Source organism: Haliotis cracherodii, unplaced genomic scaffold, assembly GCF_022045235.1.
Source record: "Haliotis cracherodii isolate W230 unplaced genomic scaffold, xgHalCrac1.p SCAF_3, whole genome shotgun sequence".
Lineage (NCBI taxonomy): Eukaryota > Metazoa > Mollusca > Gastropoda > Lepetellida > Haliotidae > Haliotis > Haliotis cracherodii.
In genome coordinates, this window is record NW_027266286.1 from 22,445,621 (window position 1) to 22,457,669 (window position 12,049).

General features: G+C 41.0%; 1 protein-coding gene across 2 annotated transcripts in view; it reads right to left on the reverse strand.

Annotated features, from left to right (window-relative positions):
* Positions 1 to 2,907, reverse strand: part of LOC139473751 (carnitine O-palmitoyltransferase 1, liver isoform-like) — a 36,314-nt gene extending 33,407 nt beyond the window's left edge. For both annotated transcript variants that reach the window (XM_071256486.1, XM_071256484.1), the window contains exon 1: positions 2,792 to 2,907. The gene's annotated coding sequence lies outside the window, so the exon portion shown is untranslated. The remainder of the gene's footprint in view (positions 1 to 2,791) is intronic.
* Positions 2,908 to 12,049: the final 9,142 nt, after the last annotated feature.

Sequence of the window (12,049 nt, forward strand, 5' to 3'; positions counted from 1 at the left end):
TATATCTGCACTTGTGTTTGTAATATATTTTATCAATTTTATTCAAAATTTCATTTTAGATTGTTTACCGTAAGTTATGTGAAATCGTGTGTGAAGAGATGAAGCAACCATGGTCAAATTACCGCTTTTGACGCATTGAAACGAACTTTAGTTGCTAGAAAATGGATACATATATCAAAAATGCAATTTGGCTAATATATGTCACATAACGTTTTCGCAGTCGAAATACATGTGGCACGGGAAGTCCCTAGGGTGACTAGTCAAATTGTTCCATATGTAAAAATATCCAGATATATATATATATATAATTGAAGGCTGTTCAGTCCAAATTACCAAGGACACTAAATTTACTGTAAAACAAAATATGACTTGTGATACTAGAAATGTTATCTACTTGATTGTTTGTAGTGGATGCAATGAAAAGTATATCGGAAAGACAGAACTTAAATTGAAAAGAATAATGAATCTTCACCGTTCACAAATAATGCAGCCACACAACCGCACGATTCCACTCAGTGAACATTTAGAAGCATGTGGAAACTGCAACTTTTTAGTTTTCCCGCTATATATGCTTAATTTTGATCATGAACCTACATTGTTTCAAAAAGAGCAACATTTCATTCATAAATACGCGCCTAAGTTAAATGTAAAGGCGTAAGTTATTTGTCCATTGTCACCTTGGTATTGTGACGTCATAGTTTCCTAAATGTTATGACGTCACGTAACTATATGTTACTACTTCATGTCCGTTATTCAGTTATGGCCTGATGAGACTCGTACGTGGTTCGAGTTGAAAGCGCTAGCCTATTAAAACTGTGTTCAATCTCAGTCCACTTATTTAATTATTACTATATATATATATATATATATATTAAAAGCTGCAACTTAGGTAACACGATATTGGAGTATATTATTCCTGATAAAACAATAATTTCAGATACAATTTCTTCGACCATTGCATCCAAATTCTTTAAAGTTGTATCACTGGTGGAGTACATCAATTATTTTCTGGTGTTTGAACTTTGAATTGTTTTGAAGGAAAGTTAGAGAAAGTTCCTCTTTGAAGCTGAACAACTTCAGAAGTCTTGTTATTATAAAATAATTTTGACTGTTCCAAAATCATGAAAGGTTCAATCTTGTCATGCTTTAAGTCTTGTTTATTTTTTATCATTGCGTATCGAGATACGTATCATATCGTGACCAGAATACCGAGATGCGTATCATATTGTGACCTTCCCGTATTGTTGCAGCCCTACTACTAAAGGCAGTATTTAAAAGTACACAATGTAAGGTTTCATTGAAGAGTTATTGCAATACCTATCACTGTAACATGTTCAACAATGGTTTTCAAATTTGGGCAGCATTATTTCTAGTAGGTCCTTAGTAAAATAGTACCATTGTTGTCAACATATATAAACTATTTGAAAGTTGATCATGTTGACTGAGACTAACAAATATTTTCAACATAAGTTCACATGGATTGAGATGCAATTATCATAATTTCATTGGTGTCAATATTCTTCATTTACATATCAATTCCATATCAGAGCAGATATGACACATGTTGTACAGTTATATCTATCAATAGTTTGTTTCATAAACAATATTTACAGAAAGACGATCTAATTCAATGAAACAGATTATCACTAAGTCCATTCACGGACCTTTGCAGAAAAGTATATATTATCCCCGGATATATCACATACAATATATCATCCAGATTCCATTAGATATCAAACATGTACAATACATTACATATTTGGCTGGAAGCAATTGCATTAGGACATGTTCCTAATTGTATCATCTTTTGACCTTCTATACTATTACTAAACTATCCAATTGGAAGATAATTCTTCAGTAAATGTCCAAGATACTTAACAAATCTGAACCCAGTACGGCCCAATCTTGTCCCATGGTCAGTCTGGTCTATACTGACCAAAGCCTTCCTTTATCATATATCTCATGTACTTTTATTGACAATACATGAACAGTAAACATAAGACATCCTAGTTGACCTCAAAATGACCCTGGACATTGATCAACTGACCATGAAGGGTAAGCCATGGACAATGTACGTTTACAATGTTACATGACAAATAAATAGGCTTGATAGCTGATTGGAATCCTACAGTACATCATCCTTGTTCTTAGAACTGCTAATTTCCGGATAGGTTGCAAAGAGTATCAATACAGTCTACATTATACTGCCTAGTAAGAAATGGGCTAAATATATATGAGCATAGACATGACTTTATCTCATCAGTTGCTAGACCTAATTGGCTAATCGATACTGTACAGTAGAATCGATAGTGTTCTGCATGTTCGTTGACTTGTTTCGTAGGTTAATGAAATGTGAGCGAGATTTTCTTCACGCAGCAAGAATCTGAAATCGAGTGTTTGTAGAATGACATGTATGTTGCATGTAACAGAGATGCGTGTCTCTATTTCGATCTGCAAATGCATTTCCGGATGAAAAATAGATTTTTAGTTGACCTGAATCATTCACGTAGTCATCGGTCTGTGGTTAGGCCGACATGGCTTTTTTGCTAACCGCTGTTGACAAAACACTTTAAATCGTACACAACAGTGTATATAAGGTGTGGGGGATGACATGTGAATTAAATTAAATCATCACTAAGTATGAAAACTGACGTGTAGTCTAGTCTCACATCCTACAAGGCCTAGTAGTTGCCCATGCGACCCCAACACTGGCAACTGGCAGACGGTAAACCTAAAATGTTCTGATATCCCGACGACGAAACAAGTTGATCTACAACTGTATGATGCTTACCAAATACTTGATGTACGTTTCGTTTTCAAACGTGTGCGGTTCAAAATCAAAGCAATAAGCTTTTAATTCCGACAACAACACGACGTGAACGAAAACGTACCAGCGTCCGACTGATCTCGTTCTGGCCTCTTGCCAAACTAGGAAGTCATGTGATCAAGATGATCACGTGACTGGGGGTGTGTCTTCAGTGCTGTGAATGAAATTGTAGACAGGAAAAGATTGTTTCTAAATAGTTTTAGTTTAATTTAATTTTTGCCCAAGAATAAGAATAATATCTCGACAAATGTTTTTCGAGAATTTTAAGGTTATGTTTATTGAGAAATATATTTCTAATTAGAGGATTTGTTCTCCTAAATTGTCTGAAAAAGATTCTTGTTACAATGTAAACAATCCTAAAAATGGGGGATCACCCTGAAAACTAATAAGTTCACCTGGTAATAGGAATTCTCTGCGATAGGTGAGTATCCAGGAATAATAATTCAACTCAACTGTTCATTAACCGTGCATTCAGCAACAATTAACTACATCACAGCAAACCGTAACTAATCAAGTTTGGACCAGATTAACCAGTGATTTCAACAAGCAGCATAGTATGATGATGTGCAATCAGCCGAATCACTGAGCTGGATCCTCCAAACCACTTAGCGACTGGTCATTTATTATAGGAGGGAGGTGGGAATTGGTCAAAGGACTGTATCATATAATGCAACTTTTTTTCATGCCCTCCCCCCCCCCCCCCCCCTCCCAATATAATAGATGAGCAGTCCCTTAATAATATTCAAATATGCACCCTCCCCCACTCCTCCACCCCAACCCCTACAACCCTTATAGTTGTGATTAATTTTGGCAACGCCCCACTTCCACAGTGTCATGTTTTCATGACCTCCCTCTGAATGTCACTTGCCCCCTCCCCTCTACAAAAATGACCAGTCCCTTAGCTGCCTTGAACGTGTATGGAAGAGGGAGGTTGAGTTGACATGGAAGAGGGAGGTTCAGCTGACTTGGAAGAGGGAGGTTCAGCTGACTTGGAAGAGGGAGGTTGAGTTGACTTGTTAGAGGGAGGTTGAGTTGACTTGTTAGAGGGAGGATGAGTTGACTTGGAAGAGGGAGGTTCAGCTGACTTGGAAGAGAGAGTCTCAGTTGACTTGGAAGAGGGAGGTTGAGTTGACTTGGAAGACGGAGGTTGAGTTGACTTGGAAGACGGAGGTTGAGTTGACTTGGAAGAGAGAGAGTCTCAGTTGACTTGGAAGAGGGAGGTTCAGTTGACTTGGAAGAGAGAGTCTCAGTTGACTAGGAAGAGGGAGGTTGAGTTGACTAGGAAGAGGGAGGTTGAGTTGACTTGGAAGAGGGAGGTTGAGTTGACTTGGAAGAGGGAGGTTGAGTTGACGTGGAAGAGGGAGGTTCAGCTGACTTGGAAGAGAGAGTCTCAGTTGACTAGGAAGAGGGAGGTTGAGTTGACTTGGAAGAGGGAGGTTGAGTTGACTTGGAAGAGAGAGGTTGAGTTGACTTGGAGGAGGGAGGTTCAGCTAACTTGGAAGAGAGAGTCTCAGTTGACTAGGAAGAGGGAGGTTGAGTTGACTTGGAAGAGGGAGGTTGAGTTGACTTGGAAGAGGGAGGTTCAGCTGACTTGGAAGAGGGAGGTTGAGTTGACTTGGAAGAGGGAGGTTGAGTTGACTAGGAAGAGAGAGAGTCTCAGTTGACTTTGAAGAGGGAGCTTCAGTTGACTTGGAAGAGAGAGGTTGAGTTGACTAGGAAGAGAGAGAGTCTCAGTTGACTTGGAAGAGGGAGGTTGAGTTGACTTGGAAAAGGGAGGTTGAGTTGACTTGGAAGAGGGAGGTTGAGTTGACTAGGAAGAGAGAAAGTCTCAGTTGACTTGGAAGAGGGAGTTTGAGTTGACTTGGAAAAGGGAGGTTGAGTTGACTTGGAAGAGAGAGGTTGAGTTGACTTGGAAGAGAGAGAGTCTCAGTTGACTTGGAAGAGGGAGGTTGAGTTGACTTGGAAAAGGGAGGTTCAGCTGACTTGGAAGAGGGAGGATCAGTTGACTTGGAAGAGGGAGGTTCAGCTGACTTGGAAGACGGAGGTTCAGTTGATGTTCAACATAGAGTCTCAGATGCCCTTTTTGCAAGTAAGGATGGGGAAAACTTCATTTTTTTGCAGTTTGAATTTAATTCCCCATCCCTAACTCCGCACAGACTCCATATGACAAATCCTGAAACGAGTGCTCTTGTTCTTAAAATGTGGGTCATCCTGTGAGTATTATTCATGAAAATGCTGCTGAGGGCAGGTGGTGACAGGAATACAGACTGTGAATCACAGTGGTACAGACGGTACAATACATCTGCATTTAGAAAACAATTTCTAAAATGTGTAATCCCTGCTGTCAGTCGGACAGCCAGAGGGTGCTAGTTTCCATAGCAACTTGTCTGTGGATGGAAGGGAGTATCTCATTCATGGTTTCACTTTACTTTCTCCCGCTAGCTGGGAGTGAAACTGACGCACACATGCATATGTGGTTTCTCATGTATTGTATGTATTCTTATTTATAAAGAGTGAGCGAGTGAGTGAGTTGGGTTTAACGCCGCTTTAACAGTATTCCAGTTATATCACGGCGTGTCAGCTTAATGTGGGAGGAAAGCCCCAAGTGATGCAGGTCTCAGACGTTTACCACTTCGGTAAAACCCACAAACACAGGTATGGTGCTGACAAACCTGGAAACATAATCGAGGCGAACCGGGATTCGAACCCACAATCATAGGTTTCTGGCGTGCCCAAGGGATGCACCTCTTCGCAGCAAATCGTGGCGCCTTAGACGACTGGGCCACCCGTGGCCCCTGTTTTTAAAGAGATGATTTGTTGCAGAAATATTTCCAATGGCCCACTTTTCACATTTTCAATAAAAACTAGTAATGTTACATGTTTTATAGCATAGGGATTTAAGTTCCACATTTCCAAATTTACTATTACCATAATTTACATAATAAGCACCCAAGGCGTTTTCAAAATTAGAAATAGGGGGCTCTTATTCGAATATTATTTTGGTGAAAAAAAAACAGAGTTGAAAGATTGTTAATTTTATGGTTTTAATGCCAGCCTGAAATGTTTATATACGACAGATATATTTTTCCAGAATATAATTGCCCATAATTAAGGGTGCATATAACACTCGAGTGCGTATTATACACGAATAAATAAGTCTTGTGTACATTGATCAATCGGAAGGGGTGCTAATTGGGATTTATCAGAAAATATCGCCGTGGGCGCTTATTACGTCGAATACGGTAAGTGAGTTGGTTTAACACGGCTTTGAACAGAATTGCTGTTATTTCAGGGCATGTCAGCTTAATGTGAAAGAAAGTCACAAGTGATGCAGGTCTCAGACATTCACTGCTTTCTTGAATCCGACAAGCATGGGTGTGGTGCTGACAAATATTGAAACATAATTGGGGCAAACCAGGGTTCAAATATCACAGTGGGGGACACCGGAAATGAGTGAGTGAGTGAGTATAGTTTTACACCGCTTTTAGCAATATTCCAGCAATATCACGGCGGGGAGACACCAGAAATGGGCTTCACACATTGTACCCATGTCAGGAATTGAACCTGAGTCTTCGGCGTGACGAACGAACGCTTTAACCACTAGGCTACCCGACCGCCCCCACCGGAAAATGGGCTTCACACATTGTACCCATGTGGGGAATCGAACCCTTGCTTTCGACATGACGAGCCAACGCTTTGACCACTAGGCTACATAGACCTTGTTACAGAAATGCCTTAAAGAAAGATAACAACAGACGTACAATGGACATGCGACAATATATGCTCACTTGACTTTAAGGCGGGCTACAAAAAAGTGTCCAGTTACATCTTTTCCTGAATTTCTAACCTGCAGCAACATTCCATTGATGATGTTATACAGTGATGAGAGCGAGGTTACGAGTGAGTTGGGTTTAACGCCGCTTTTAACAGTATTCCAGTTATATCGCGGCGTGTCCGCTTAATGTGGGAGAAAAGCCTGAAGTGATGCAGGTCTCAGACGTTTACCACTTTGGTGAAACCCACGAGCATGGGTATGGTGCTGACAAACCTAGAAACATAATTGGTGTGAACCGGGTTTCGAACCCACAATCATAGGTTTCTGGCGTGCCCAAGGGACGCAACTCTGCACAGCGAATCATGGCGCCTTAAACGACTGGGCCACCCGTGCCCTCAGCGAGGTTACGATGTAATGACACTGTAGTGAAAAGAATGTTCTTGCTTGATAATTTGACTTGTTCACATTGATTCATTCTTCTACTCTGAGGGTTGGTTGGTTGGTTGGTTGGTTTGTTGTTTAACGCTGCACTCAGCAATATTCCAGCTGTAGAATGGTAATGCTAATTTTACAAAAACTAGATATCTTAAAATCAGTACATTCATATATACAGGTACTTCATTCCAAAAGGTTTATATAAATCCTGCATATATATACATCTTTACACTCATAACACCAAACTGCTGTCCATGACCACCTGCTTTTGATAATGTATTAAGTTTAACATCATGTATCATTTTTTCTGCCTTAATCAATATAACTTGTACTGGAGAGGTATTAACATAAGCCTTTTTGCTTGTTTACCGATCCTGATTCATTGAATAAAAATATGTTTTAATCATAATTTGACTTTATGGTTGTCATATGGAAGAAGATTCACATAAAATGTTGTTAAAGGACCCTAAATAAACTACATTTCGATTTGTGTGAGTTTTGAGTATTGTACTGTATCCTATGGCAGTCTTACTATCAGGATGAATATCATATAAAGTGAGTGAGTGAGTGAGTGAGTTGGGTTTAACGCCGCTTTAACAGTATTTCAGTAATAATGTGGCGTGTCAGCTTAATGTGTGAGGAAAGCCCGAAGTGATGCAGGTCTCAAACTTTTACCACTTTGGTGAAACCCACTAGCACAGGTATGGTGCTGACAAACCTAGAAACATAATCGGGGAGAACTGGGATTCGAACCCACAATCATAGGTTTCTGGCGTGCCCAAGGGATGCAACTCTGCACAGTGAATCACAGTGCCTTAGACGACTGGGCCACCCGTGCCCCCATATCATACAACGACTTTGTGAATCATCACTGTCTTTTCCCACTGAGATCTGTGAAACAAAACAAAGAGACCAATGAAGCTAACTAAGACTGACTTTATTGACAATCATCAGTATTGTCATGTTGTACAAAAATACAGAGGCTTGCTAGTTGCTCACTCACACACACACTCACTCACTCATTCATTCAGTTGGTCAGGCCCACAAAGTCAGACCCACTCTGCTACAGTTCACTAGCTCAACACACTCCTGTATTTCATGACACATCTTATTGTACAAATATGGCATTTCTCATTGACAGAAACAGATATTTTATCTCTGAGCCAGATACTAGAACCCAATGACTTCTACAATCTTGCTCCAATGATAACAGTCACTTAAAGAGGGACACATATGGGGCAAATTTGGGAGTCCGAGCATGTCTGATAAAAATCAAAACCCACTTTGTCAAATTTTAAGATGTACATAAATCTGGAACATAACTAGTCCACAGAGACAGACAACAGACCTAAAGAAGAAAAGCAGCAGAAGGCTCCCAAACTAGGGAATAAAAAACACTGTAAATAGAAATTGCAAATGAAAACCTCATAAAGTTCACATCGTAACAATGAGAACTTGGCACATCTTCAATGGAACCGGACACAGGAAATCACGCAGACCCCCACAATTTGTTATATGCTCTATGATTCAGTACCAATTGAAAATGTGCCAGGTTCTTGTCATTACGATCCAAACTTTATGAGGATTGTGTCTTTGTTTGTAATTTTCGTTGCCATTTCTACTTAGAGTGTGTACATTTTCTATAGTATTGGAGCCTTCTGCAGGTTTTCTTTGGTAGGCCTGGACAAGGAGGCTAATACATAGCACTAAATACAACTTGCAGACTGGCTGGATGTGGCAGCCAGACCATGGAGCGTAGTCCCCCTTTAAATGACATTCTCACTTATGCACTGGCCCAAACTATTGCCTTTACATTTCCTGTATATCACACAATACAAAACTAAATGACTGAAAATGACTATGAATATGTTTGGGGCAAAGGAAGGCAAAAGTGGAGGATAAACATCTTAAGTTCAAAAATACATGTTTCAATTCAGTGAAACACGGCCTGAGTGAATACATGCATATCTGGGGACAGGGACAACTTGTTCAACTGAGTGAATACATGCATGTCTGGGGCAGTGACAGCCTACTCAGCTGAGTGAATATATGCATGTCTCGGGCAGTGACAGCCTACTCAGCTGAGTGAATACATGCATGTCTCGGGCAGTGATAGCCTTCTCAGTGAATACATGCATGCCGGGGCAGTGACAGCCTACTCAGCTGAGTGAATACAGGCATGTCTCGGGCAGTGACAGCCTACTCAGCTGAGTTAATACAGGCATGTCTGGGGCAGTGACAGCCTACTCAGTGAATACAGGCATGTCTGGGGCAGTGACAGCCAACTCAGCTGAGTGAAAACATGCATGTCTCGGGCAGTGACAGCCTACTCAACTGAGTGAATACAGGCATGTCTGGGGCAGTGACAGCCTACTCAGCTGAGTGAATACAGGCATGTCTGGGGCAGTGAGAGCCTACTCAGCTGAGTGAATACAGGCATGTCTGGGGCAGTGACAGCCTACTCAACTGAGTGAATACATGAATGTTTGGGGGCTGTGACAGCTCATTCAAGTGCAAAGAATATGCATTTACACCAGTTATCATATATGAAAGCTTCACCAGATGTTCATTTCAACAAACCCTTGCTAAAACCTGAGCACACAAGACATATCAATGGTCCTGTCTGGACTATCGAAAAGATTCTTCTTTACTGTGGTTCAGTTCCTCATATACAGAAACATAGGTTAGTTTGCAGCTGTAAAATAATTCAGTTCTGACATAAACTGAACATGTTACATAGAGAATCTCCCCTAATTGTCTTTTGATAAAAATATATTAGCATGAGTCAAAAAAGGTTTAACTCTGGGGTGTGCTGAGAAGTTTTAATCTTGTATTGACAAGTGTTGACATATTTCATATCAAAAGACACTTGGGGAGAACCTATTTATCACTCCTCCAACATTTCCAGTTGGTAAACAGTAATAAGGGTGTCTTGAGTGCAAACAGTGCAGCTCACCAGCTTCAGTCGCAAAGAAGTTCGTGAAGCCACTCGGGTCTGGCGTCATGGTAACCAATGACATATCAATGATCTTCTAAGCAAAAGCATTGTTATGCAATGTCATTGTAGTGATATCTCCTGGGACAAATTGCTTCATTTCACACAAGCGATATCACCCGTGGAAGCCAGTTTTGGATGATGAACTATCCACACCACCTTCAGGTAACTATACATGTACCATGGCCATTCACAGGCAGTACCACACAGCAAAGGAACTGCCCCGGAGTAAATGGGCAATTCAGAATGCAACAAGGGCCCCAATACACAAAGCGTTCGTTTCGCTACAACATTCATAAACCTATGATAAACTATAGGGTTACGATAAGTCGTAGGACTGCGAACGCTTTGTGGTTCAATAAACCTGGTTTTAGCAATAATAATGGCAACGCTATCAGGGCATTATCATTTGTAGAAGACCTCGGTCTTTTCAGTTGACCTCCTTTGTCGGGCAGTTAATGGAAGACCTCGCGCTTCTGCAAATGATAATGCCCTGAAAAATAGCGTTACCCTTCTTGTAAGCCAAACACAGAAAACTGACCATTTTGTCAGTAATGCGCTATGTTGCAAAGGGGACAATGAAGATGGAAGATTGTTGAGCATGAGTGAAATGGGCAATATGGAACTTGTGTAAGACAGTCTGCTTGGTCCAAGTCGTCAGTCCACGATGACACTGACAAGGGAGCCTGCAATCAACCCTGTCATACTGGACCCTCGCACGTCTTATTGCTTACCCTATCACTTTGCAGCTCAAATGAAACACGAGGTAGCACTACTGGGGAGTACAGTCAGCAAACCGACTTTGATTATACCCTGTGTGGTGGAAGTTGACTAAGTGTCCATTATGCCTGTCCTCACTTTGGACCATCGGGGCTGGACTGGCTCACGACAACATGGACGTCGTAACAAGGGAAACACAGAGAACACTGTGGTCCTGTATGGATGTGAACCTTTACAGTTGTCATAGGATCATATGGTGATAAGACCATTTTGTCAGGGTGTTCAGGGCTTGATTTAATTATATAAAACGTCCACCAGTGCAACCTATATTTGAAAAGTGCAACCTCATATTTACGTCTGTATGCACCAAGTGCATCTAAAAACATTTCAAACTTGTGTTTGATTGACCCTTACTTTTCCACATAACATTGATCTTTGAGTGAGTGAGTTGGGTTTAACACCGCTTTTAACAGTATTCCAGTTATATCGCGGCGTGTCAGCTTAATGTGGGAGAAAGCCCCAAGTGATGCAGGTCCCAGACGTTTACCACTTCGGTGAAACCCACGGGCATGGGTATGGTGTTGACAAACTTTGAAACATAATCGGGGCGAACCGAGATTCGAACCCACAATCATAGGTTTCTGGCGTGCCCAAGGGACACAACTCTGCACAGTGAATCGCAGCGCCTTAGACAACTGGGCCACCTGTGCCCCCATTGATCTTTGAACACACTCAATACCTCTTACCTTTATATATCATATTACATCACTAATCCCTGTGTTGTGTAATTTGTCATGCTTTCTTGTCGTCATCAAACCAGGTACTGCAAGATTATATACATATGTTCCTCTTAAGTTATACAGTAATACGTGATTAATTTATGTAAAATCATGACACAGTCTTCAGAGAATTGAGATTTTATCTATCTATTTGGACTAGTTTATGCATCTATGTTTCCACTTCGATAAATTGATGTGACCTTGGTGCAACCTGGTTTTGTCTGGTTCAAGTAGGTCTCCATGTCAACATGCACCTGGTGCAAGTAGGTCTCCATGTCAACATGCACCTGGTGCAAGTAGGTCTCCATGTCAACATGCACCTGGTGCAAGTAGGTCTCCATGTCAACATGCACCTGGTGCAAGTAGGCCTCCATGTCAACATGCATGTTAAATCAAGTTCCTGAAGTCAAGCCCTGGTGTTGACAAGTTTGGTTGGGAAGCAGTCAGTGTAGGCGTCAGCACAACCTATTTGTAATATCCTAATCTTGTGACACCACAGGGATAACAAATCCAGCAAC